General features: G+C 44.8%; 1 long non-coding RNA gene across 1 annotated transcript; it reads right to left on the bottom strand.

Annotated features, from left to right (window-relative positions):
- Positions 1-359: 359 nt before the first annotated feature.
- On the bottom strand, positions 360-25,883 carry LOC123488928. The gene is made up of 3 exons (XR_006660343.1): positions 25,732-25,883; positions 14,989-15,185; positions 360-443 (listed from the first exon to the last, which is right to left on the bottom strand). It is a non-coding gene; the product is annotated as an uncharacterized LOC123488928 (long non-coding RNA).
- Positions 25,884-26,021: the final 138 nt, after the last annotated feature.

Raw genomic sequence — 26,021 nt, forward strand, 5'->3', positions numbered from 1 at the left:
GTACCACTGAACATCAAACTTGAATATGGATCAAGATGGATCACTTCAAATTGATTTATTTGAATAGATTAGGGCAAATACAAATTAACAGTTGAAACAGTTATTCAATACAATGCATCCTAGTTTAAGCCAATTTCAACACTATTTGTGATACAATTAGTTGATTTCCCATGGCCACCCATTACTGGTTCTTGGTCCCCCCATCCAAAAAATCCTAGAATCGCCCCTGGAGAGAGAGAGAGAGAGACAGAGAGACAGAGAGAGACAGAGAGACAGAGAGAAGGAGACAGAGACAGTGCGAGCGACGGGTGTAATGTAATGTCTTACCTGTCTGTGATCAGGAAGAGGAAAAGTCTTACCTGTCTGTACCCGACCATGATCATGCGGACGAGGACGATGTTGATGTTGGTTCCCAAGGACTCATCGTGGTAGATCTCATCAACCTAAAGGAAGTAGCCAGAGAGACAAACAACATCAATGTATTTATTTAGTGAATTCCTTTAGCCAAGCCATTGCTTCCGGTCCTGCTGTGTTGAGGGAGGGTCTGTAGGCCTCCGCTGAGTTGGTAGATTGGACAGACCTTAGGAATGTGGTGCTTGGTTTGCTCCACCCCACAGGCACTAAGGGGGCTTGCTTTAATGCCCCATCGGTGGAGGTTGGCGAGGCATGGGCCGGAGGCACTGAAGCTCTGTAAAAGAAGTCTATAGCCAGGTCCCAGATCTGGTTGTGCCATCTTGCCAACTCTTATGGTCACTAAAGCTCTGTGAAGGAGTCTATAGCCAGGTCCCAGATCTGTTTGTACCGTCTTGCCAACTCTTATGGTCACTAAAGCTCTGTGAAGGAGTCTATAGCCAGGTCCCAGATCTGTTTGTGCCGTCTTGCCAACTCTTATGGTCACTAAAGCTCTGTGAAGGAGTCTATAGCCAGGTCCCAGATCTGTTTGTGCCGTCTTGCCAACTCTTATGGTCACTAAAGCGCTGTGAAGGAGTCTATAGCCAGGTCCCAGATCTGTTTGTGCCGTCTTGCCAACTCTTATGGTCACTCAAGCTCTGTAAAAGAAGTCTATAGTCTGGTCCCAGATCTGTTTGTGCCGTCTTGCCAACTCTTATGGTCACTAAAGCGCTGTGAAGGAGTCTATAGCCAGGTCCCAGATCTGTTTGTGCCGTCTTGCCAACTCTTATGGTCACTAAAGCTCTGTGAAGGAGTCTATAGCCAGGTCCCAGATCTGTTTGTACCGTCTTGCCAACTCTTATGGTCACTAAAGCTCTGTGAAGGAGTCTATAGCCAGGTCCCAGATCTGTTTGTGCCGTCTTGCCAACTCTTATGGTCACTAAAGCTCTGTGAAGGAGTCTATAGAGCACGTCACATCTGGCAAACACACAGCTGTTAGTTTGTTTAGCTTTCGAAGGATAAGGCAGCCAGCCAGCCAGCCAGGGCCGGCCTTTCAGAAGGATAAGGCAGCCAGCCAGCCAGGGCCAGCCTTTCAGAAGGATAAGGCAGCCAGCCAGCCAGCCAGGGCCGGCCTTTCAGAAGGATAAGGCAGCCAGCCAGCCAGCCAGCCAGGGCCGGCCTTTCAGAAGGATAAGGCAGCCAGCCAGCCAGCCTTTCAGAAAGATAAGGCAACCAGCCAGCCAGCCAGGGCCGGCCTTTCAGAAGGATAAGGCAACCAGCCAGCCAGCCAGCCAGGGCCAGCCTTTCAGAAGGATAAGGCAACCAGCCAGCCAGCCTTTCAGAAGGATAAGGCAACCAGCCAGCCAGGGCCGGCCTTTCAGAAGGATAAGGCAACCAGCCAGCCAGGGCCGGCCTTTCAGAAGGATAAGGGAACCAGCCAGCCAACCAGGGCTGTCTCTCTCACAAAATATCTCTATTCTATCTACAACTGGTATCTATGCTGCTACAGTAAAAAGCCCCTATTTCAAATACTGTCTCTTAACATTAACAATAAACATTAACTTGCATCCATAGCTCTGTCTATGAACTTGAGTGGTTGCATTTCTCCAGCGCCATCCCTTAGCTGTTCACCCTCAAAAAAGTGGTGGGTGTTCACTTTGTTGTTGTTTAAATCCCAGATTGCCCCTTTAACACTAATATCATGCTAATAACCTATAATAATCTGACATAGAACCTGACAAGACAAGCACCCCTACTGAACAATAACCTATAATAATCTGACATAGAACCTGACAAGACAAGCACCCCTACTGAACAATAACCTATAATAATCTGACATAGAACCTGACAAGACAAGCACCCCTACTGAACAATAACCTATAATAATCTGACATAGAACCTGACAAGACAAGCACCCCTACTGAACAATAACCTATAATAATCTGACATAGAACCTGACAAGACAAGCACCCCTACTGAATATAGTTCACACCAATGTGCTTCCACTCGACAGCACAGGAGTGGAAGCACTCCCCTCTACAGAGATAGAGAGAATATGTGTGTGTGTGTGTGTGTGTGTGTGTGTGTGCGTCTGTCTGCTCTCTGCTGGTTTGGTTTTGCATACATGGAATGGGATGCTGCTACCCACAGTGAGTGGGTGGTAATGGGATGCTGCTACCCACAGTGAGTGGGTGGTAATGGGATGCTGCTATCCACAGTGAGTGGCCGGAAATGGGATGCTGCTATCCACAGGGAGTGGGTGGTAATGGGATGCTGCTACCCACAGGGAGTGGGTGGTAATGGGATGCTGCTACCCACAGGGAGTGGGTGGTAATGGGATGCTGCTATCCACAGTGAGTGGGTGGTAATGGGATGCTGCTACCCACAGTGAGTGGGTGGTAATGGGATGCTGCTACCCACAGTGAGTGGGTGGTAATGGGATGCTGCTATCCACAGTGAGTGGGTGGTAATGGGATGCTGCTATCCACAGTGAGTGGGTGGTAATGGGATGCTGCTATCCACAGTGAGTGGGTGGTAATGGGATGCTTCTACCCACAGTGAGTGGGTGGTAATGGGATGCTGCTATCCACAGTGAGTGGGTGGTAATGGGATGCTGCTACCCACAGTGAGTGGGTGTGTTTGGTTCTTTTTAATGCTTCTCATGCTGGTGCTGTGCCTTGTTGGCCGTGGGGATGTGGAGTTGTTCTCCCTCTATTCTTATGAGTTGTGATTCAACAGGCAACCATGTGCCATATCTTGTTAAAACATTGGCACGCGTCCAACGAAACCACTGTTATTATGCAATGGCTGAACTAGTCTGACCTAGAAATGCTACGATGACTGCCATTTGGCCCCATAATGATGCTCTGGAATGTGTGTGGACTTAATGGAGGAGGTTCAAGCCAACATGGAATTCCAATCAAGAGTCAAACCAAGTCTGCACTGTAAAAAAAGAAGGAAAAAAAAATAGTTGGTTCCACCGCTTTTTTTTAGTTTACTCAACTTTTTGGTCAGTGTTACCTGAACTAAAAGAGTATAGTTGGGCCAAACTTACTGTAGCTCCAACTTGAGAAAACGTAGGCAGAAATTCAGTGAACATAAAATGATGCATTTACTCAATTTGTCTCATATATTCATTCAACTAAAATTATTATTTGTGCATCTTAACTAACAAAAACGCTCTGGAACTAGTTACACACACAGTGGTTTTAATATACAATGTTTTCAACTGACATATTTGACACACTGACATTGTGTATGTTCATTTATACAGTAATTGTTATTCAACATGTTCTCACCTGGGATTTGAACTCACAACCTCTTGGTTCATGACATTCCAATGTTCCTGTTACGCCACCATGTCTGTGTCAATGACTGAGTTCACCTGTATTGCTACACTTTGCACATCAAAGTAAATCTCAGCTCTGTTAAAAGTACACTCAAGAACAACTATTTTATTTATCATAGTGATTCAGGAGTAACATTAAAACAGAATAATATGCCCCACCAACAATAGACAAGTACACAGAAAACCCTCAAATTGCTGAAATAAGTAAATACAATGAATGATGAGAGAATAGTCCGATTAACTGATAGTAGACAGACATGGTGGTTTGGCAGGAAGATCGGCGTGACGTGAACCAAGAGGTTGTGAGTTCTAATCCGAGGTGAGGACATGTCGATTAATAATGACTGTATAAATGCACAATGTCAAATATGTCACGACTTCCTCCGTGGCCGCCTCCTCTCCTTGTTCGGGCAGGCTTCGGCGTTCGTCGTCACCGGCCTTCTAGCCACAGCCGCTCCTCATCATTTGTTTAGTCTTGTTTATTACACACACCTGGTTCATATCCCCCTCATCAGTACCTGTATAAGTGTTCCCTCTGCCCCCTTGTCTTTGTGTGTGTGATTGTTTATTGTGGAGGAGAGAGAAGCTCGGTGGAGCTCCGTGTATTTTGTATCGCCGGGAATATTCCCTGTGTGCCGTGTTTTTACGCATTAATGCGTAACTCTGTGGTTCAGAATAAATCCTGTTATTCTGTGATTTACCCTCCTGCGCCTGACTCCTTCAAAATCACCTCAGCACAAAATATGTCTGTTGAAAACGTTGTATGTTAAAAGCACTGTGCCCAAATAATAATTTCTAGTTGAATGAACATATGAGACAAGTTGAGCAAACACATCATTTTAAGTTGACTTTTTTTTTTTTTTTCTGCAGTCTCCTAGCATGGCTTGGTCCAGGCAGGCACCTTGCAGGCTCTGCAGGCTACTAGCATGGCTTGGTCCAGGCAGGCACCTCGCAGGCTCTGCAGTCTCCTAGCATGGCTTGGTCCAGGCAGGCACCTCGCAGGCTCTGCAGTCTCCTAGCATGGCTTGGTCTAGACAGGCACCTTGCAGGCTCTGCAGGCTCCTAGCATGGCTTGGTCCAGGCAGGCACCTTGCAGGCTCTGCAGGCTCCTAGCATGGCTTGGTCCAGGCAGGCACCTTGCAGGCTCTGCAGGCTCCTAGCATGGCTTGGTCCAGGCAGGCACCTTGCAGGCTCTGCAGGCTCCTAGCATGGCTTGGTCCAGGCAGGCACCTTGCAGGCTCTGCAGGCTACTAGCATGGCTTGGTCCAGGCAGGCACCTCGCAGGCTCCCTAGCATGGCTTGGTCCAGACAGGCACCTCGCAGGCTCTGCAGGCTCCTAGCATGGCTTGGTCCAGACAGGCACCTTGCAGGCTCTGCAGTCTCCTAGCATGGCTTGGTCCAGGCATTTACATTTTACATTTACAGTCATTTAGCAGACGCTCTTATCGAGAGCGACTTACAGTTAGTGAACACATTTTTTTAAAATATATACTGGCCCCCCATGGGAATCGAACCCACAACCCTGGCGTTGCAAACGCCATGCTCTATCAACTGAGCTACATCCCTGCCGGCCATTCCCTCCCTACCCTGGACGACGCTGGGCCAATTGTGCGCCGCCCCATGGGTCTCCCGGTCGCGGCCGGCTGCGACAGAGCCTGGATTCGAACCAGGATCTCTAGTGGCACAGTTTGCACTGCGATGCAGTGCCTTAGACCACTGCGCCACTCAGGAGTACCTGAGGCAGGCACCTCGCAGGCTCTGCAGTCTCCTAGCATGGCTCGGTCCAGGCAGGATGTGCTTTAATCAGTTCCTTGGGCCGGGAGATTTTCTCCAAGTGGTACTGTACTAGCTCCACATTCTCTCCTGGTGGCTGGGAAGGATTGGGGGGGATTTGGGTGGGTAGAGCTCTTTCAGACACAGCAAGCCACTGGCTTAACCAGAAGAGCTCCAGGGTTCACCTTGTTTGTAGAAACGTAGATCTCTCAGTCTAAAGGGACTGGGAGCAACGAACCAGATCCTCTGGCCGGGTGGATGTGTGTGCTGATTGGCTGCCCAGCAGCAGTCCAGCACCAGCCAGCCCCATCCCGCCGCAGCTCCACCACCCTGTCCTCTCCACTCCCAGTCAACTCACAGTGGCTGCATCCCAAATGGCAACCTAGTACCTATATAATGCACTGCTTTTGACAAGCAGCCCTAGGGAACAGGGTGCCATTTGGGATACACCAGCGACAGGTCTAGTGCAGCTAAATCAGACCACCCTACTGGACCCAAATGGTAACTGTTACAGAGTGAAACCAGCACCCTGTGAAAATGTGACTTGGTGGATTAGGGCTGCGTAATAAGATTAAGGTGCTAGGAGCTGCCTGAGCCTGTAATGAACAAGCTGGGGGGGGTTTCTCTTTCATTGGTAATCCATCAACAGACAGACAGACAGACAGACAGACAGACAGACAGACAGACAGACAGACAGACAGACAGACAGACAGACAGACAGACAGACAGACAGACAGACAGACAGACAGACAGACAGACAGACAGACAGACAGACAGACAGACAGACAGACAGACAGACAGACAGACAGACAGACAGACAGACAGACAGACAGACAGACAGACAGACAGACAGACAGACAGACAGACAGACAGACAGACAGACAGACAGACAGACAGACAGACAGACAGACAGACAGACAGACAGACAGACAGACAGACAGACAGACAGACAGACAGACAGACAGACAGACAGACAGACAGACAGACAGACAGACAGACAGACAGACAGACAGACAGACAGACAGACAGACAGACAGACAGACAGACAGACAGACAGACAGACAGACAGACAGACAGACAGACAGACAGACAGACAGACAGACAGACAGACAGACAGACAGACAGACAGACAGACAGACAGACAGACAGACAGACAGAGCAGACAGACAGACAGACAGACAGACAGACAGACAGACAGACAGACAGACAGACAGACAGACAGACAGACAGACAGACAGACAGACAGACAGACAGACAGACAGACAGACAGACAGACAGACAGACAGACAGACAGACAGACAGACAGACAGACAGACAGACAGACAGACAGACAGACAGACAGACAGACAGACAGACAGACAGACAGACAGACAGACAGACAGACAGACAGACAGACAGACAGACAAGACAGACAGACAGACAGACAGACAGACAGACAGACAGACAGACAGACAGACAGACAGACAGACAGACAGACAGACAGACAGACAGACAGACAGACAGACAGACAGACAGACAGACAGACAGACAGACAGACAGACAGACAGACAGACAGACAGACAGACAGACAGACAGACAGACAGACAGACAGACAGACAGACAGACAGACAGACAGACAGACAGACAGACAGACAGACAGACAGACAGACAGACAGACAGACAGACAGACAGACAGACAGACAGACAGACAGACAGAGAGAGAGAGAGAGAGAAGCTGGGGGGAAGAGAGAGGGAGAGTTGAGGCGAGGGAGAAATAATGTATCAACGTCCACAACGTGAGAGAAGGGAACTAGTACAGTAACAACCAGGCCAAGGACCTGAGGGGGAATCTACACACATTGGGGAGGTGAGAATAAGTCTGTCCAGCGAGCCAGAGACAACGCTGTTACTACTCTATCAAGTCATTCCCATGAGAGAGAACAGATTTTCACCTTCCACAAACAGTCATCTTGTCCTGCAGGCAACAGTCAACTGGCTTGGTCAATTACATTCCAATAGCTTTTCGAATTGGCCCCCAACTCTGGTCTGTATGGTGAATAGTACAGTAAGCTGTCCACAGGAAAGTTTGAGCACACACACACAGCAAAACAGAGCAGTTGCACATAGGGGTCAAACAGCTAAGAAAGATTTAAAGGTCCCAAACAGTCATTCTGATTTCCATGTAAAATTGCCCTTTGAGTGACTAAAACATCACCAACAATATTTTTCCCAAATAAAAATGCACAGAATTTGAAGTCAGGAAGTCTGAAAGGACAGACTGAGTGGGCGGGGAGCTGGTAGGCTGAGTGGGCGGGGAGCTGGTAGGCTGAGTGGGCGGGAGCCGGTAGGCTGAGTGGGCGGGAGCTGGTAGGCTGAGTGGGCGGGGAGCTGGTAGGCTGAGTGGGCGGGAGCTGGTAGGCTGAGTGGGCGGGGAGCTGGTAGGCTGAGTGGGCGGGGAGCTGGTAGGCTGAGTGGGCGGGAGCTGGTAGGCTGAGTGGGCGGGAGCTAGTAGACTGAGTGGGCGGGGAGCTGGTAGGCTGAGTGGGCGGGAGCTAGTAGACTGAGTGGGCGGGGAGCTGGTAGGCTGAGTGGGCGGGGAGTTCACCTTGAATGACGGTTCTTTGAAAACGCCTATGTCAAGCAACAAGCAACATGAGCAGTGTTGCAGTGAGATTATCTCAAGCAAATTTGCTGATAAACAAAGTAACTCAAACAACATCACAAATGATGTATTTATCCTGTTTGGTTATTGTAACAGCATCAATATAGACAACATGTTGTATATATCATTTAGCTTGCTAGCCCAAGTGTAATTGTCAGCACTGTTTATCAAGCTAGCATCTTGGACAATTTCAGTTGAAACTTTACAGGGTGAAGGCTGGTTACATTACATACATGTATATACACTGATTGAACAAAACATTAAGAACTCCTGCTCTTTCCATGGCGTAGACTGACCAGGTGAAAGCTATGATCCCTTATTGATGTCACGTGTTAAATCCACTTAAATCAGTGTAGATGAAGGGGAGGAGACCGTTAAAATAAGGATTTTTAAGTGAATGGGCAAGACAAAAGATTTAAGTGCCTTTGAACGGGCTATGGTAGTAGGTGCCAGGCGCACCAGTTTGAGTGTGTCAAGAACTGCAACGCTACTGGGTTTTTCACGCTCAACAGTTTCCCGCGTTTATCAAGAATGGTCCACCACCCAAAAGGACCTCCAAGCCAACTTGACACAACTGTGGGAAGCATTGGAGTCAACATGGGCCAGCATCCCTGTGGAATGCTTTCGACACCCGACGAACCAAGGCTTTTCTGAGGGCAAAAGGTGTTCCTAATATTTGGTATACTCAGTGTATATTGACTGTCAGGCGATGTTCATATATCATGACTAGGGTTGTTACGGTGACCGTATTACTGCCATTCCGGCGGTCACGAGTGATGACAGCAGTCAAATTCCGCATGACCGTTTAGTCACGGTAATTAGGCTTCTCCAAGCTCTGATGCTGCTGATGGTCATTAGTAGCCTACCACACATGCCTGGTACTCAGCACTCTATTGTCCCTCTAATCACTCTGACTTCAATGAAAATGCAATAGAAAATCTAATCAAACACATTTACGTTTTCAGTCATTTAGCAGACGCTCTTATCCAGAGCGACTTACATGAGCAATTAGGGTTAAGTGCCTTGCTCAAGGGCACAGACAGATTTTTCACCTAGTCGGCTCGGGGATTAGAACCAGCGACCTTTCTGTTACTGGCACAACGCTCTTAACCACTAAGCCACCTGCCGCCCCGGCAACATGAGCTCATGTTGCGCAACATTTCTATAGGCTATGCAATTGCGTGAGAAAACAAGAGTGATGGTCTCTACTAAAAAGAGGAGGATCCCATCAGCTTTCTATTGGTTAGGCCTACTATATTTATTTCTCAACTTTCCTAATATTAAGTACATTGCTTCTCTTTACAACAGGAGTATAACCTACCTGGCTGGCATGAAAATGAACCATGTGAAAAGCATCCTCCATTCGCTATTTAAGTGCATAGATGACATGTATTTGGTGCATGATAATGGTCCATTCTAAATCAAAACAAATTTCACACATATATTATTTAGTATATGTAAAGAAAATATTAAATCAAGAATAGTGTGATGGGGTGACAATATTAGCCTATCACTTGTGAATAATATATTATCACTTGTGAATGATGCCCAGCTTTAGGCAAATAGTGCATGATTTATTTGGCAACTTTTTAAAATCATAGTGGCACACTTCATGTAGCTTAGCCCATAGGCTTATATGTTTTGATAAGGTTTGTATCACAACTAAAGTGGCCAAATAACTTCTTAAAATGAAGCACATTAATCCGCTTTACAACGGGGTGTAGAGCCTAACTGGCATACTTATGCAGCGCCTGAGTTTCAAGTTTGGGGAAGAAAATGTTCACCATAAAAATGCACCTTTATTATACAAGCAATACATGCATAATCACATTTGTGGTCACTTTTGAGAATGGTGTTTTCCTGCTAATGGAACATTTGCACTTACAGCCTACTGCCGTGTGCGCATTGCTGCGCTTATAATGGGAAGAAATAGCCTAATAGTTTATCAACATTTTAAGCTAAATGTTCTCATCTGTTGCTTCAGGCTCATTGCTTAAAACAGGTGTTTTGATGCTAGTGGTTTTATTAATTTGGGATCTATTGCATCCCACAACTGTCCCAGACTATGTTTGGAATATGTATTTCTCGCACATAATAGAATAGGTCAACGTTTGTACTATGGGGGATAGTAGATTGACATAGGCTAGTGCTTTTGCTGTTCAGTTAGGCCGACTCATCTTGTTGGCTGACGAAAAGTAAATGTGGACAGTTCCAATATCTTCAATATGCGCCTCGAATTGGATGAGGACATGCGCAGTCGGGTCCCCGATGTGTCTGTCTTCACTTGTAGCCTGTGAGAAAGACCCGATCACGTGACCGAGAGCCATGTGAGTGAGGGAGAAGGGAATTATAATGATTATATTCAGCCCGAGGGCACAACGGCCACTGGCTGCAAAAAGGCATGGATTTTCTTAGGGGACATTTCGCCACATAAAGGGGATGCAGCTGGGAAATCAGAGTCATTATCAAGTGCCGTCAAATTGTGAATGAGAGACTGATGAAGTGTGTGCAGCCTAGCGCAAAAAAAAACTAAGCAGAGCTCATGCCTTTCATGTGACTTTTTCAAATCATAACTAGAGTCGCATCATGCAGCCTTAGAAGGTATTAAAAATCAAAACATGTAGCCCAACGTTTGTATCACAACTAAAGTTACATAAATAACTCTAAATTAAGCATATAGGAGGACCTGTTTCTTAGTTAACCGCTCAACACAGAATAGCTGCATGTGGCCACTCCTCTGAAATCGTTTGGAGAAAATATCCTTTCTATTTTATTCAGCTTTGTTCAATTGTTTTCTTCATACTATAAAATAATATAAAATAATGCCACGGAATTCTAAACAAATCTAGTCTGCTAGATGAACTAGTGTAGCCCACAGCCATATGGTGTAGCCAGATCAGGACCTAACATAAGGATAACTAGTGTAGCCCACAGCCAGATGGTGTAGCCAGATCAGGACCTAACATAAGGATAACTAGTGTCGCCCACAGCCATATGGTGTAGCCAGATCAGGACCTAACATAAGGATAACTAGTGTAGCCCACAGCCATATGGTGTAGCCAGATCAGGACCTAACATAAGGATAACTAGTGTAGCCCACAGCCATATGGTGTAGCCAGATCAGGACCTAACATAAGGATAACTAGTGTAGCCCACAGCCATATGGTGTAGCCAGATCAGGACCTAACATAAGGATATGCTATTCTGTTCTTCTGAAATAGACTACATTTTCTTCATATCATGTTTCTTTAGACCTGTGTAAAATAAATGGATGTATTGTGAAGGCGTAGGCTATATTACATGGATTTATTATACTTTTTTAAATGTAGAGGTTCCAAAAGGTCCGCAACAGTGGCTTGTAGGCTATGCGTGGAAGCCAGGAGATGCTAAATGTGTGTGTTAATTAACGGTCAATTACTGTGAGACCGGCAGTTATTTGCTTGACAATAACCGGCTGACAAAATTCATGACTGCCACAGCCCTAATCATGACCATCAAATATGTTAAGAAGTTTGTATGAATCTCCTGTTTGGCACATCTATTGATGCAATGACACGGCAACTGTGTTGGAGTTTTGGGCAACCCTTCCCCTGCTTTTGTTCCATGCTGGCTGAAGACATAGCTAGCCAGTAACTAGCGAACACCAGACACAGATGAAAGCTGAAACCTATAAGTATATTTGCATTAGATGAATAGGGGAAACCTGTGATTATATTTGCTGACACACTGAACTCAAATTTTGGCACCAGTAGAGTAGCTACCCAGCTATGTAAACCACGCCCCTCTGCAAACACGCCTTCTGCCATGTTGGTTACAAGGCGGTACTTATTTAAATTAGGTAAGAGAATAAGACATTACCATTGGTGTATTCAAATTTGAGCCTTTTGTGATGTCACAAAAGCCCTTAATAATCCCACCTCCTGAATCCAAGTGTAACTTTATGATCAAACGTTATCAATGTAGAAGCAACAGTAATTGTTCATACTTTGGTCAACTTACTTTGATCTGGTTTAATCCAATTTTGGTGGTGAGTATGTGACATGTAGCATTCATATAGCGCAATTCCATGTCATGGTATCTCCGATTGTAATGGCAATTCTCACATAGAAACTTAATTGGGAGGAAGGATGTTTAACATGCTTTTTACATTTGTATCACAAACAATTGTTTCACTAATTTGTCTTTTTAAATTTATTAATCATGATAAAAGTGGCAATTTTAGACCGTTTTTAGACCTACAGTGGGGAAAAAAAGTATTTAGTCAGCCACCAATTGTGCAAGTTCTCCCACTTAAAAAGATGAGAGAGGCCTGTAATTTTCATCATAGGTAAACGTCAACTATGACAGACAAAATGAGAAAAAAATCCAGAAAATCACATTGTAGGATTTTTAATGAATTTATTTGCTAATTATGGTGGAAAATAAGTATTTGGTCAATAACAAAAGTTTCTCAATACTTTGTTATATAACCTTTTTTGGCAATGACACAGGTCAAACGTTTTCTGTAAGTCTTCACAAGGTTTTCACACACTGTTGCTGGTATTTTGTCCCATTCCTCCATGCAGATCTCCTCTAGAGCAGTGATGTTTTGGGGCTGTCGCTGGGCATCACAGACTTTCAACTCCCTCCAAAGATTTTCTATGGGGTTGAGATCTGGAGACTGGCTAGGCCACTCCAGGACCTTGAAATGCTTCTTACGAAGCCACTCCTTCGTTGTGTTTGGGATCATTGTCGTGCTGAAAGACCCAGCCACGTTTCATCTTCAATGCCCTTGCTGATGGAAGGAGGTTTTCACTCAAAATCTCGCGTTACATGGCCCCATTAATTCTTTCCTTTACACGGATCAGTCGTCCTGGTCCCTTTGCAGAAAAACAGCCCCAAAACATGATGTTTCCACCCCCCATGCTTCACAGTAGGTATGGTGTTCTTTGGATGCAACTCAGCATTCTTTGTCCTCCAAACACGAAGGTTGAGTTTTTACCAAAAAAGTTATATTTTGGTTTCATCTGACCATATGACATTCTCCCAATCCTCTTCTGGATTATCCAAATGCACTCTAGCAAACTTCAGACGGGCCTGGACATGTACTGGTTTAAGCAGGGAGACACGTCTGGCACTGCAGGATTTGAGCCCCTGGCGCGTAGTGTGTTACTGATGGTAGGCTTTGTTACTTTGGTCCCAGCTCTCTGCAGGTCATTCACTAGGTCCCCCGTGTGGTTCTGGGATTTTTGCTCACCGTTCTTGTGATCATTTTGACCCCATGGGGTGAGATCTTGCGTGGAGCCCCAGATCGAGGGAGATTATCAGTGGTCTTGTATGTCTTCCATTTCCTAATAATTGCTCCCACACTTGATTTCTTCAAACCAAGCTGCTTACCTATTGCAGATTCAGTCTTCCCAGCCTGGTGCAGGTCTACAATTTGTTTCTGGTGTCCTTTGACAGCTCTTTGGTCTTGGCCATAGTGGAGTTTGGAGTGTGACTGTTTGAGGTTGTGGACAGGTGTCTTTTATACTGATAACAAGTTCAAACAGGTGCCATTAATACAGGTAACGAGTGGAGGACAGAGGAGCCTCTTAAAGAAGAAGTTACAGGTCTGTGAGAGCCAGAAATCTTGCTTGTTTGTAGGTGACCAAATACTTATTTTCCACCATAAATTGCAAAATAAATTCATTAAAAATCCTACAATGTGATTTTCGGGATTTTTTTCTCAATTTGTCTGTCATAGTTGACGTGTACCTATGATGAAAATTACAGGCCTCTCTCATCTTTTTTATGGGAGAACTTGCACAATTGGTGGCTGACTAAATACTTTTTTTCCCCACTGTATACCTCCTGTAAGTCCCTATGATCTGTGAACTGTACTTGACACAGACAACATCTTTATAGTGTGCTCTAAAATATGGAGTATGTCTTGATTCCGAAATACTATTTTCACATTCATTTATGCAACATTAGAAATATTAATATCTCAAAAGTATTGTTTGGAACAATATACTCTACAAGAACATCCCATGTCCAGAGCGGGCTCTCTGCTGACTCTGAACATAGGATACACTGTATGGGCACCACCCAACACAGTGAATGGGAAAATGGATTCAAAGGGAACTCCCTCTGCTGGTGATTTGATGAATGCGCAATCGTAAAGGAGGGCTGTGATTGGTTAATGACCTATAATGTCAATTTCTATGTATAAAATGGGTGATTAAAAGTAGCAGAGAGCCCACTCTGGAAATGTGATGGGTTTGAAGAGTATACTGTTACAAACAACATAAGCAAAATCAAAAAGGGTACTTTTGAGATATTAATATAAATATTTTTAATGTTGAATAAATTAATGTGAATTTTTGTATTATTTCAGAATCTAGACATACTCATACTTGAGAGAACCCTGTAAGGAGTATAACGACACTAAGACGTTGTCTGTATCATGTACGATTCGCAGACCTAAGGCTGCGTTTACACAGACAGCCCAATTCTGATCTTTTCTTCACTATTTGGTATTTTGTCCAATCAGATTAGCTCTAAAAAAGATCTGATATCAGAATTGGCTCTAAAAAAGAGAAGATATCAGAATTGGGCTGCCTGTGTAAACGCAGCCATGGGGTCTAAAAAGGGCCTAAAATGTCCACTTTCATCATGATTCTCTAACAAATGGTTGGTGATACAAATGAAAAAGCGCTCAAACCTCCTTCCTCCCAATGCAGTTACTATTGTGAGCATTGCCAGAACAATCTGACATACCAAAAACATTTTTCGGCCCTACGCCGGCGTGGAATCGCCCATATCATTCATAAAGTATTCACATGCGTGACATGAAGAGTCATAATGGACTTACTATGTTGATGAGTGTGAGGACATAGTTCTGCACGTGCTCCTTGCCATGGAAGCGCACCACAGAGTCGTCCACGGCCAGCAGCACCTCGATGTTGTAGTCGTCCTTCTTGGCGTGCCGCCGTTTGCGCTCCGACTCTGTCAGCTTGTGCTCCAAGAGGTCCAGAGCTCTGGGGAGGTTCGCAATCCCAAAGTCTGCCACTGTGTGGAAGAGAAGAGACATGAGGAATTGCAACGAGTTACATACCAACAATTAGCTAGCATACAGCAGCATGTTTCCATGCGGATGAGGTGTCAAGGCGTCAGTGTAATGCGGTAGGCGAAGTCAGGCGTAGGACACAGAGCTAATCAGAAGGCGTACTTTACTCGAAGGTAACGTAAATAACACACCCTCCACGCAGGGAGGGAACACACCCGCTCACCAGACGACAACCAAAACCCGGACAAACACGCACAACACACAGTGGGAGCCAGAGGGTTAAATAGGGAAGGCATCAATACATAATGGGAACCAGGTGTGAACAATAAAGACAAAACAAGTAGAACACAGAAACATAGATCGGTAGCAGCTAGTACTCCGGAGACGACGAACGCCGAAGCCTGCCCGAGCGAGGAGGAGGGGCAGCCTCGGCTGAATCCGTGACATGAGGAGGTAGTATGTCTTCCTCTGATGGCATCAGCCCAATTCCCTGTTTAGTGCACTCCTTGTAGGGGCTTAATAACATTAAAAAGGGAAAAGGGTGCCATTTGGGATATAGCCTACGTGTTTGCTGCACAAGCGTTGGTCGATAGTAGTGCACTAAATAGGAAATGGGGAGAAATTTGGGGCGCAACTAAGCTTTGGAATAGACTCGTGTAGTCTCAATGATGCAGCCAGTCCAGACATGAACAGGAGTGTGTTACTGATGGTAGGCTTTGTTACTTTGGTCCCAGCTCTCTGCAGGTCATTCACTAGGTCCCCCCGTGTGGTTCTGGGATTTTTGCTCACCGTTCTTGTGATCATTTTGACCCCATGGGGTGAGATCTTGCGTGGAGCCCCAGATCGAGGGAGATTATCAGTGGTCTTGTATGTCTTCCATTTCCTAATAATTGCTCCCACACTTGATTTCTTCAAACCAAGCTGCTTACCTATTGCAGATTCAGTCTTCCCAGCCTGGTGCAGGTCTACAATTTTGTTTCTGGTGTCCTTTGACAGCTCTTTGGTCTTGGCCATAGTGGAGTTTGGAGTGTGACTGTTTGAGGTTGTGGACAGGTGTCTTTTATACTGATAACAAGTTCAAACAGGTGCCATTAATACAGGTAACGAGTGGAGGACAGAGGAGCCTCTTAAAGAAGAAGTTACAGGTCTGTGAGAGCCAGAAATCTTGCTTGTTTGTAGGTGACCAAATACTTATTTTCCACCATAAATTGCAAATAAATTCATTAAAAATCCTACAATGTGATTTTCGGGATTTTTTTTCTCAATTTGTCTGTCATAGTTGACGTGTACCTATGATGAAAATTACAGGCCTCTCTCATCTTTTTATGTGGGAGAACTTGCACAATTGGTGGCTGACTAAATACTTTTTTCCCCACTGTATACCTCCTGTAAGTCCCTATGATCTGTGATATCTTTTCATGTGACAACACTGAAGAAATGACACTTTGCTACAATGTAAAGCAGTGAGTGTACAGCTTGTATAACACCGGGGAGGGAAAATGGCTAATTGGGCCCAATTTGGACATTTTCACTTAGGGGTGTACTCACTTTGTTGCCAGCGGTTTAGACATTAATGGCTGTGTGTTGTGTTATTTGAGGTGGACAGCAAATTTACACTGTTATACAAGCTGTACACTCACAACTTTACATTGTAGCAAAGTGTCATTTCTTCAGTGTTGTCACATGAAAAGATATATACTCAAAAATATTTACAAAAATGTGAGGGGTGTACTCACTTTTGTGAGATAGTGTATGTCCTGTACGTCAGAGGGATCGTCGTCTGTATTATACAACCTAAAGAAACAGGTGTACGTGCATTCTCAGTAGGTGTCACACCCTGACGAATGGGACTCTAGTATGTTGAGTCAGGGTGTGGAGTTCTATGTTGTATTTTCTATGTTCTCAGTCTGGGTGTTGTATTTCTATGTTTGGCCGGGTGTGATTCCCAATCAGAGGCAGCTGTCGCTCGTTGTCTCTGATTGGGGATCATACTTAGGCAGCCTGTTTGGTATCATTAGTTGTGGGATCTTGTTCCGTGTAGAGGCTTGTATTGTGTTTAGCCTGAGGACTTCACGTTACGTTGTTTTGGTTCATGTGTTTATTGTTGTAATAAACATGTATGCTTTTCACGCTGCGCCTTGGTCTGACCCGTCCTTCAACGTCCGTGACAGTAGGGTACGATTTGGCCTAGCATTTTTAGCTATTTTATTTTTTAAAGCTTTATGTGTCCCTGGAAAATGACTAAGCTAAATGCAACAGTTACTTGTGAGTCAACAATTTAAGGAATGGAAACCATCCGAAAATAACAGTTAAGTGCAATAGCAAATGTAACAATGTTTTTAATTTCCTCGTTGAACATTGTTGTTGTTGTCGACAGCAACAGGAATGTGTCTGGATACTAAATAAATGACCATGTAAAGACAGCCTGGTGTTATAAAACATGGAATTTGGCTATGGGCAGCTGGGAATGATCCCATTCCACAACGATTGCAAGGAATCTCTGCCACCTCACTATGCCGTCAGAGACCCATACACTAGGACCAGATGGGCATCAAGCCCCCAGACATGGGTTCAATACCATTCCAAATCAAGGACTTCGAGCACTTGCTCTAGCCTGCTTCCTTACGCAGACAGTTCCGGGAAGGTGATGAAGGTGAATCATGTAAATGTACTTAGGTGAGAAACAGCACAGCATAGAGAAGAGAAAATACTACTGTGTCGTTAAGAATGGATTCTTGGAATCTGTCAGACAAATAATAAGCTGCCACAGAAGGAAGGTTCGTCTCAGTGGCTAGAAATATAAAGGCTCTCTATGTGTCCAAGGTACAATCATCCACTACTCTACTCTATAGAAATATAAAAGCTCTCTATGTGTCCAAGGTACAATCATCCACTACTCTACTCTATAGAAATATAAAGGCTCTCTATGTGTCCAAGGTACAGTCATCCACTACTCTACTCTATAGAAATATAAAGGCTCTCTATGTGTCCAAGGTACAGTCATCCACTACTCTACTCTATAGAAATATAAAGGCTCTCTATGTGTCCAAGGTACAGTCATCCACTACTCTACTCTATAGAAATATAAAGGCTCTCTATGTGTCCAAGGTACAATCATCCACTACTCTAGTCTATAGAAATATAAAGGCTCTCTATGTGTCCAAGGTACAATCTACTCTATAGAAATATAAAGGCTCTCTATGTGTCCAAGGTACAATCATCCACCACTCTACTCTATAGAAATATAAAGGCTCTCTATGTGTCCAAGGTACAATCATCCACATGTGAGGTTGGAGATAGGAGGTGTCCATTTGAAATGATTGAGATAATATTAGGGCAAATTGAGAGAAGGTAAGTAGCCCACATTTTGCATGCTGTCAGTGACAATGTGACAAACGTGGAAGTGGCGAAACTTGACAAATAGGATGTATGAATGTAAATCACCTGTCGAGCTGCCTGCATTCCAATACTTACAGAACCACATCTGGAATAACTAACTGCTGGAAATATGACATCAGGACTCAGATTCTGAAGGCCCTCAATATGTCATAAAAAAACTGAATCACAGAACCCAGATAATGATGACATAGAACCCAGATAATGATGACATAGAACCCAGATAATGATGACATAGAACCCAGATAATACATCTGCATTGCTTGCTGTTTGGGGTTTTAGGCTGGGTTTCTGTATAGCACTTTGTGACATCTGCTGATGTAAAAAGGGCTTTATAAATACAATTTGATTGACTGATTGATTGAGATAATGATGACACAGAACCCAGATAATGATGACATAGAACCCAGATAATGATGACACAGAACCCAGATAATGATGACATAGAACCCAGATAATGATGACATAGAACCCAGATAATGATGACATAGAACCCAGATAATGATGACACAGAACCCAGATAATGATGACATAGAACTCAGATAATGATAAATTGATGACATAGAACCCTGATAATGATGACATAGAACCCAGATAATGACACAGAACCAGACGCCAGTTAATGATGTCACAGAACACAGCCATACTGCAAGACATTGGGCGCGTTCGAGCTGATTTTTATAACCATAATGGAACACCCTTTGAAAGGCGGTGACGGTCACGGTCACGGTGACGGTCTCCACCTTTCAAAGTGTGTTCCATTATGGTTATAAAAATTGTCCGACTTGCGACTACATTTCGACTGAATGAACTTTGCAAAGATCATGTGATCAAAGGTCATGCAGTTTTTGATGAAGTCGCCTTCTAGTCGCTGCAGTTGCTTCTCACCAACTGCACCATGCAGCCATCCCCTGCATTATGGGGGCACTATTTGTCAGCCAGTCATTTGCGTGTTTTTTGATTGACCCACGCAAACGTGGCCAAAGAAGTGACTGAAACAGGAACCAACTTTGCTGCGATTACATTTTACAGTTTACATTTTTTGTCATTTAGCAGATGCTCTTATCCAGATAGACTTACAGGAGCAATTAGGGTTAAGTGCCTTGCTCAAGGGCACATCGACAGATTTTTCTAATGCTACGTTTGTAACCAAGTAGGAAGTGGGCATTTACCACATAGGGCTGGGAAAAATCCACTTGAACGGCCCTGCAACTGGTAATTACTAGTGGGAAACGCTCATCCTGAACTCCCACTTCTCCCACAAATCTAATCTAATGTTATTGGTCACATACACGTGTTTAGCAGATGTTACTGCGGGTGTAGCGAAATGCTTGTGATTCTAGCTCCGACAGTGCAGTAATATCTAACGAGTAATATCTAACAATTTCCACAACATATATACCCAATACACACAAATCTAAGTAAGGAATGAATTAAGGAATATATACATATATGGACGAGCGATGTCAGAGCGGCATGGACTAAGATACAGTAGAATAGTATAGAATACAGTATATACACATGAGATGAGTAATGCAAGATACGTAAACATTATTAAAGTGGCTAGTGTTCCATTTCTTAAAGTGGCCAGTGATTTCTAGTCTGTCTGTAGGCAGCAGCCTCTAATGTGCTAGTGATGGCTGTTTAACAGTCTGATGGCCTTGAGATATAATCTGTTTTTCAGTCTCTCGGTCCCAGCTTTGATGCACCTGTACTGACCTCACCTTCATATGGTGACCTCTGACGTCACCTACTAAGGAAATAGCATTTTCCGCAGTTAAAAGCAACAACAAAACATTATTTATAAAAAGCAATCTATTCATATGGTTTTTGAACACTATAATTTGTTAACAGGCATGATAGCTGTACTTTTAGTTTATGGTTTACGCAGCTTGTTGGCCATTATTTATTTATTTATTTTTATTTCACCTTTATTTAACCAGGTAAACCAGTTGAGAACAAGTTCTCATTTACAACTGCGACCTGGCCAAGATAAAGCATAGCAGTGCGATAAAAACAAACACAGAGTTACATATGGGGTAAAACAAAACAAAGTCAAAAATACAAATAGAAATACATATAATATACAGTGTGCAAATTTAGCAAGTTATGGAGGTAAGGCAATAAAATAGGCTATAGTGCAAAATAATTACAATTAGTATTAACACTGGAATGATAGATGTGCAAGAGATGATGTGCAAATAGAGATACTAGCCAGTCCGCGTTTCTCAACGAGTTCAAAGCACGTGAATGCATCCAACTGGTATTTACAACTTCACAACATGTACATTCCCACCTCCCTCTTACTTACGAATGCAGCACAAAGCTAAAGGGGATAGGCCTACAAATGAAAGTAATATTTGAGACCTCTCTCTAAACAATTATTTTTTCATTTTGTGATATGGGCACATAGAAAAGTTTATTTAGACATTTATACAGAAAAAAAAGTTTATAAACAATAGCAGCTATGTGGTCCTCTGTAGCTCAGCTGGTAGAGCACGGCGCTTGTAACGCCTAGGTAGTGGGTTCGATCCCCGGGACCACCCATACACAAAAATGTATGCACGCATGACTGTAAGTCGCTTTGGATAAAAGCGTCTGCTAAATGGCATATTAATTGACACTACCCTGTTGATCTGAGCCTTGCTGATAGGAAAACCCCTACAGTGTCTGACTTTTGGTTGTCGCAGATGCACCTCCCTCGACGTCACCCGTCGACGTTCGAGCACAGTCGGCTTCACTCAGGCTTACCGCTCCAACACACTCATTGGCACAACACTAGGTCTCCTCTCGTTTGGGTGGTCTAGTCTACTGTAGACCTCCACTGCTTATTTGTATATTTGACACAAGTACAGCCAGCATCCAGTAAACTAAAAGATAATCCCAAAGGAAAGAATGGATTATATCCCCCGCGCTCCGTACAGGTCGAGTAATAATAACAACAAGAAAGTCACGCTGTTGCCGTGACAGCGTGGGAGGACGTTCATATAAAACCGTACCTCAGACCACGACTGTCTCTTATTTCCTCTGCCAAAGTTAGCTTAGCCGTATCGCGCAAGTTGACCGCTCCGCTGCTCCTGTTTCTCAGATTGCATCTTCCCAGGTCCCGGGAGGGAAAGCTAAACTCTGTGTGAGTTGTGTGTACTGTCAGTGTGTCACCGAAAAGCCTGTGACCTGTGTGGGTCAGAGTGTGTAATTCTCCTTCCAAGGCTGTGTGACAGCTCTCCCCATACCTATCCCTTCTATCTTAAACGGCAGTGGAGGATATCGGGCTTCCTTGTCTTGTGCCGACTTAGCCCACCAGCTAGTGTGTGTGTTGGCCACCGTACTCCGGTGCTAACTTTGTCAAGATATCCTCCACTGCTGTGCTCGTTATTGAGCCCACCGGGCACTAGTTGTCCTTCAACTATTTAAAACTCGAACCGGTCACTTCCCTAGATTTTGACATTTTAGTCATTTAGCAGACGCTCTTATCCAGAGCGACTTACAATTAGTGAACGCATACATTTTTCATACTGGCCCCCCGTGGGAAACTAACCCACAACCCTTATGTTGCAAGCGCCATGCTCTACCAACTGAGCTACAGGAGATAACCACGCCTACTGTTTTATTTCCCTCCGACACCCCTGATCTTAGCAATGCTGCACAGGGTCTCTCAGGCTCAGCACAGGCTGCTGCTTGTAGCCCCCAGATGGCCAGCGAGACCCTGGTTTCCAACCCTCCTCAGTTTTCTGGAGGGAGAGCCATGGCAGCTCCCTCACAGAAAGGGCCTGCTCTCACAGTTGGACGACAGGACATGGCATCCCAGCCCAGACCAACTACAGCTATGGCTTCTGAAGAGTCCCTTTACTGATTGGCTGCGATCCTGCTATTATCGCAACGTTACAGAAGGCCAGAGCCCCATCGACCAGGATCATGTATGCTGGTCGCTGGAAGCTGTTTACCGAATGGCGCTCTACCAGGGTGGAGGAACCGGTGTCCTGTACCTGTTATACTGAGCTTCCTTCAGAAACTATTGGACTCAGGTCGCTCTGCCTCTACCTTGAAGGTGTATGCCTCAGCCATATCATCTAACCATTTACGCATCGATGGAAAATCGAAAGGGGACCACTACTTAATCTGCCAATTCTTACAAGGTGTACGCCGGCTGCATCCCCCCCAGGGGATCTGCCTCTAGTATTGGAGGCTTTGATGAAACCTCCCTTCAAGTATACAGAGGAGCTGGACATAAAATTGTTCTCTCTGAAAACGTCTTTCTCTTGTGAGTGAGCTCCATGCGCTCTCTGAATGAAATATGCGCATCTAATACCTGGTCGTCGCCCTGCACGTTCTAAAGATTTTTACAAAGGTCAACGTCGCATCCTGCCACACCATGGGCTCTGCCATTCTTCCAGCGGCACTGGCGCATTAATCAGAGGTTAGTGGTGCTATTCCTCGTGACCTTGTTGGTATGAGTCATCCATACCTTCGAACCGTACTGACGGTCTGAAAGGTATGAAGTAGAACGGAAGTTAAGAATGTAACTATGGTTCTACGAATACCTGGAAGACCGTCACTGCTTTCCTGTCACTGGGAATCTTTTTGGGGCGAGAAGGTTCTCTGAGACGGTGCGCGGTCTGACGTACGGTTTTACATGAACCGCCGGGGGGCACGTCCTCCCACGCTGTCACGGCACCGGCGTGACTTTGTTGTTTGGTCCTCTGTAGCTCAGCTGGTAGAGCACGGCGCTTGTAACGCCAAGGTAGTGGGTTCGATCCCCGGGACCACCCATACACAAAAATGTATGCACGCATGACTGTAAGTCGCTTTGGATAAAAGCGTCTGCTAAATGGCTTATTATATTATTATTATCATTACTCGACCTGCACGGAGCGCGAGGGATATAATCCATACTTTCAACTGTACTGACGGTCTTCCAGGTATTCGTAGAACCATAGTTACATTTGTAACTTCCGTTCTAAATAGTATCAGATAGGAGGTCTTTGGCTTGTAACCACAGCATATCCCTTATTGGTGCTATATAGAACCCTTTTTTGAAGGTTCTATAAAGAACCATGCTCATAAGGTTCTAAATGGAACCTGTATGGTGATATGAAGAACCCTTTCCTCAGGTTCTATAAAGAACCCTTAAAAGAGGTTCTATATTCATGGGTTGCACGTTGCGTCGCAATATTGTTTTGAGCGTCCGTTTTAGGACTGATGCCCAACTGAGCATTCTACTCAATGCATCCTCACTGGGCGCTGATGACGAGTTGGTCTGAAGTGCATTACCGTGGCTTGATGACACGATGACATTTCTAATGGCAAATAATCCGTAGGAAAACCTTCTGTCATCATTTTGATGTCGCCAGATTGACTCTAGATGAAGTATAACGTTAGCTAGCTAACGTTAGCATTTGCTTGCTAATTATGACGAACTTTGCTAGCTAATGACATTGCCATCTGTGTCTAAGTAAATTTTACAACATGATGATAATGGCAAAGTTGTTTCCTACTAAACACGTGCCTACTTTAGCAATGTCATCGTGTAATTTAGACAACACAGTCATCAGCCCCGGTTCAAAGTCATTAGCTCCCGTTCTACCTTTGAGCGTCAATATGAAAATGTATGCACTCACTAACTGTAAGTCGCTCTGGATAAGAGAGTCTGCTAAATGACTAAAATGTAAAATATGGCTGCGGCGTCTGTAGAATGTTGATTACAACGGCAACGACGCGACCAAGTGACGGAAGTGCAACTCATGAACAGCACCAAAAAAATGCTTCTGCTATGGTTGCAACCCTGTCTGGTGCTAGATAGAACCCTTCTTTATTGTTCTTTATAGAACCTTTATGGAGAATGGTTCTATAAATAACCTTTCTCAATCTGAAAGGTTCTTCGTAGATCCTTTTGAAGAACCATACAGGGTTGTTTATTCTGGTCAGCCATATTATATTGTTAAAACTCCGTAGGTGTTATTATTGTGTTAATTGACAGGTTGAATCAAGTGAGCTACCTCTGGAACAGCTGGGGTTCCCCGAGGAGAGAAGTGAGACCCAATGACTGATTTAGTCATCTGTTTTCAATTGACACAAGGCCATACATGAGTCTTTCACAAGACACCATCACTGGCCATTGTCATATATAATATATAATGGCATTACACAACAGATTAGATATCCTGACATGACACTCTCACTCACGGTTGCACAAAAAGAGCTGTGCGCAATCCACGCCCCCAAAAAATTTGAATGAGCCGCCTCCCCTACATTTTAATGATCACTAAAAGAGGAAAGAACCATTTTATGAACTGCAAAGAACCATCGAAGAGCTCAAAAGAGTTATTTGAGACATTATGGTTCCACGTAGAACCATCACCCTGCCCAAAGAACCCTAATTTTATAGAGTGTATGACTGTACTTATCAGCTTTACAGCCACAGACACTGGAGAAGAGAATCTATGGAACCTACAACAGGACCACCGTCTCCCGCCAGATGCTCAAGCTGTTGTTGACGAACAGGAGGGAGGAAATACAATGTGCCTTCCTAGGAGCAGTCAGGTCCATTTGACCTGCACAGAGACAGACTTTCCCCCAGTGCTTTCATAGGACCAGTCAGGTCCATTTGACCTGCACAGAGACAGACTTTCCCCCAGTGCTTTCATAGGACCAGTCAGGTCCATTTGACCTGCAGAGAGACAGACTTTCCCCCAGTGCTTTCATAGGACCAGTCAGGTCCATTTGACCTGCACAGAGACAGACTTTCCCCCAGTGCTTTCATAGGACCAGTCAGGTCCATTTGACCTGCACAGAGACAGACTTTCCCCCAGTGCTTTCATAGGACCAGTCAGGTCCATTTGACCTGCAGAGAGACAGACTTTCCCCCAGTTCCTTCATAGGACCAGCATTCCTCACCTTACCAGCTGGTGCAGTGAACTGTCTGGCTGCTCTGTGTGTGTGTGTGTGTGTGTGTGTGTGTGTGTGTGTGTGTGTGTGTGTGTGTGTGTGTGTGTGTGTGTGTGTGTGTGTGTGTGTGTGTGTGTGTGTGTGTGTGTGTGTGTGTGTGTGAGTGAGTGAGTGAGTGAGTGAGTGAGTGCGTGCATGCGTGTATGCGTGCTTGTGTACGCTCACCTCTCCTCTTCCCACTACAGTGGTGATGTTCCCTTCCCTTACCTTCATTGTGGAGGTCCTTCCTTCTTTGTACTGGTTCCCTTTTTATGGCAGATCTCCTGTAGACCACATGGACACGACCTTTCACCTCCACATCCTGCTGGCCCTTCTCTAAGGGCTCGATGAAAAACTCCCCGTTATCAGTCCGGATCAGGCCTGCCTGGAACAAGACACAGGCCTTCACATTAGTACACAGGCCTCCACATTAGTACACAGGCCTCCACATTAGTACACAGGCCTCCACATTAGTACACAGGCCTCCACATTAGTACACAGGCCTCCACATTAGTACA

Source organism: Coregonus clupeaformis, unplaced genomic scaffold (assembly GCF_020615455.1).
Source record: "Coregonus clupeaformis isolate EN_2021a unplaced genomic scaffold, ASM2061545v1 scaf2596, whole genome shotgun sequence".
Taxonomy (NCBI): Eukaryota; Metazoa; Chordata; class Actinopteri; order Salmoniformes; family Salmonidae; genus Coregonus; species Coregonus clupeaformis.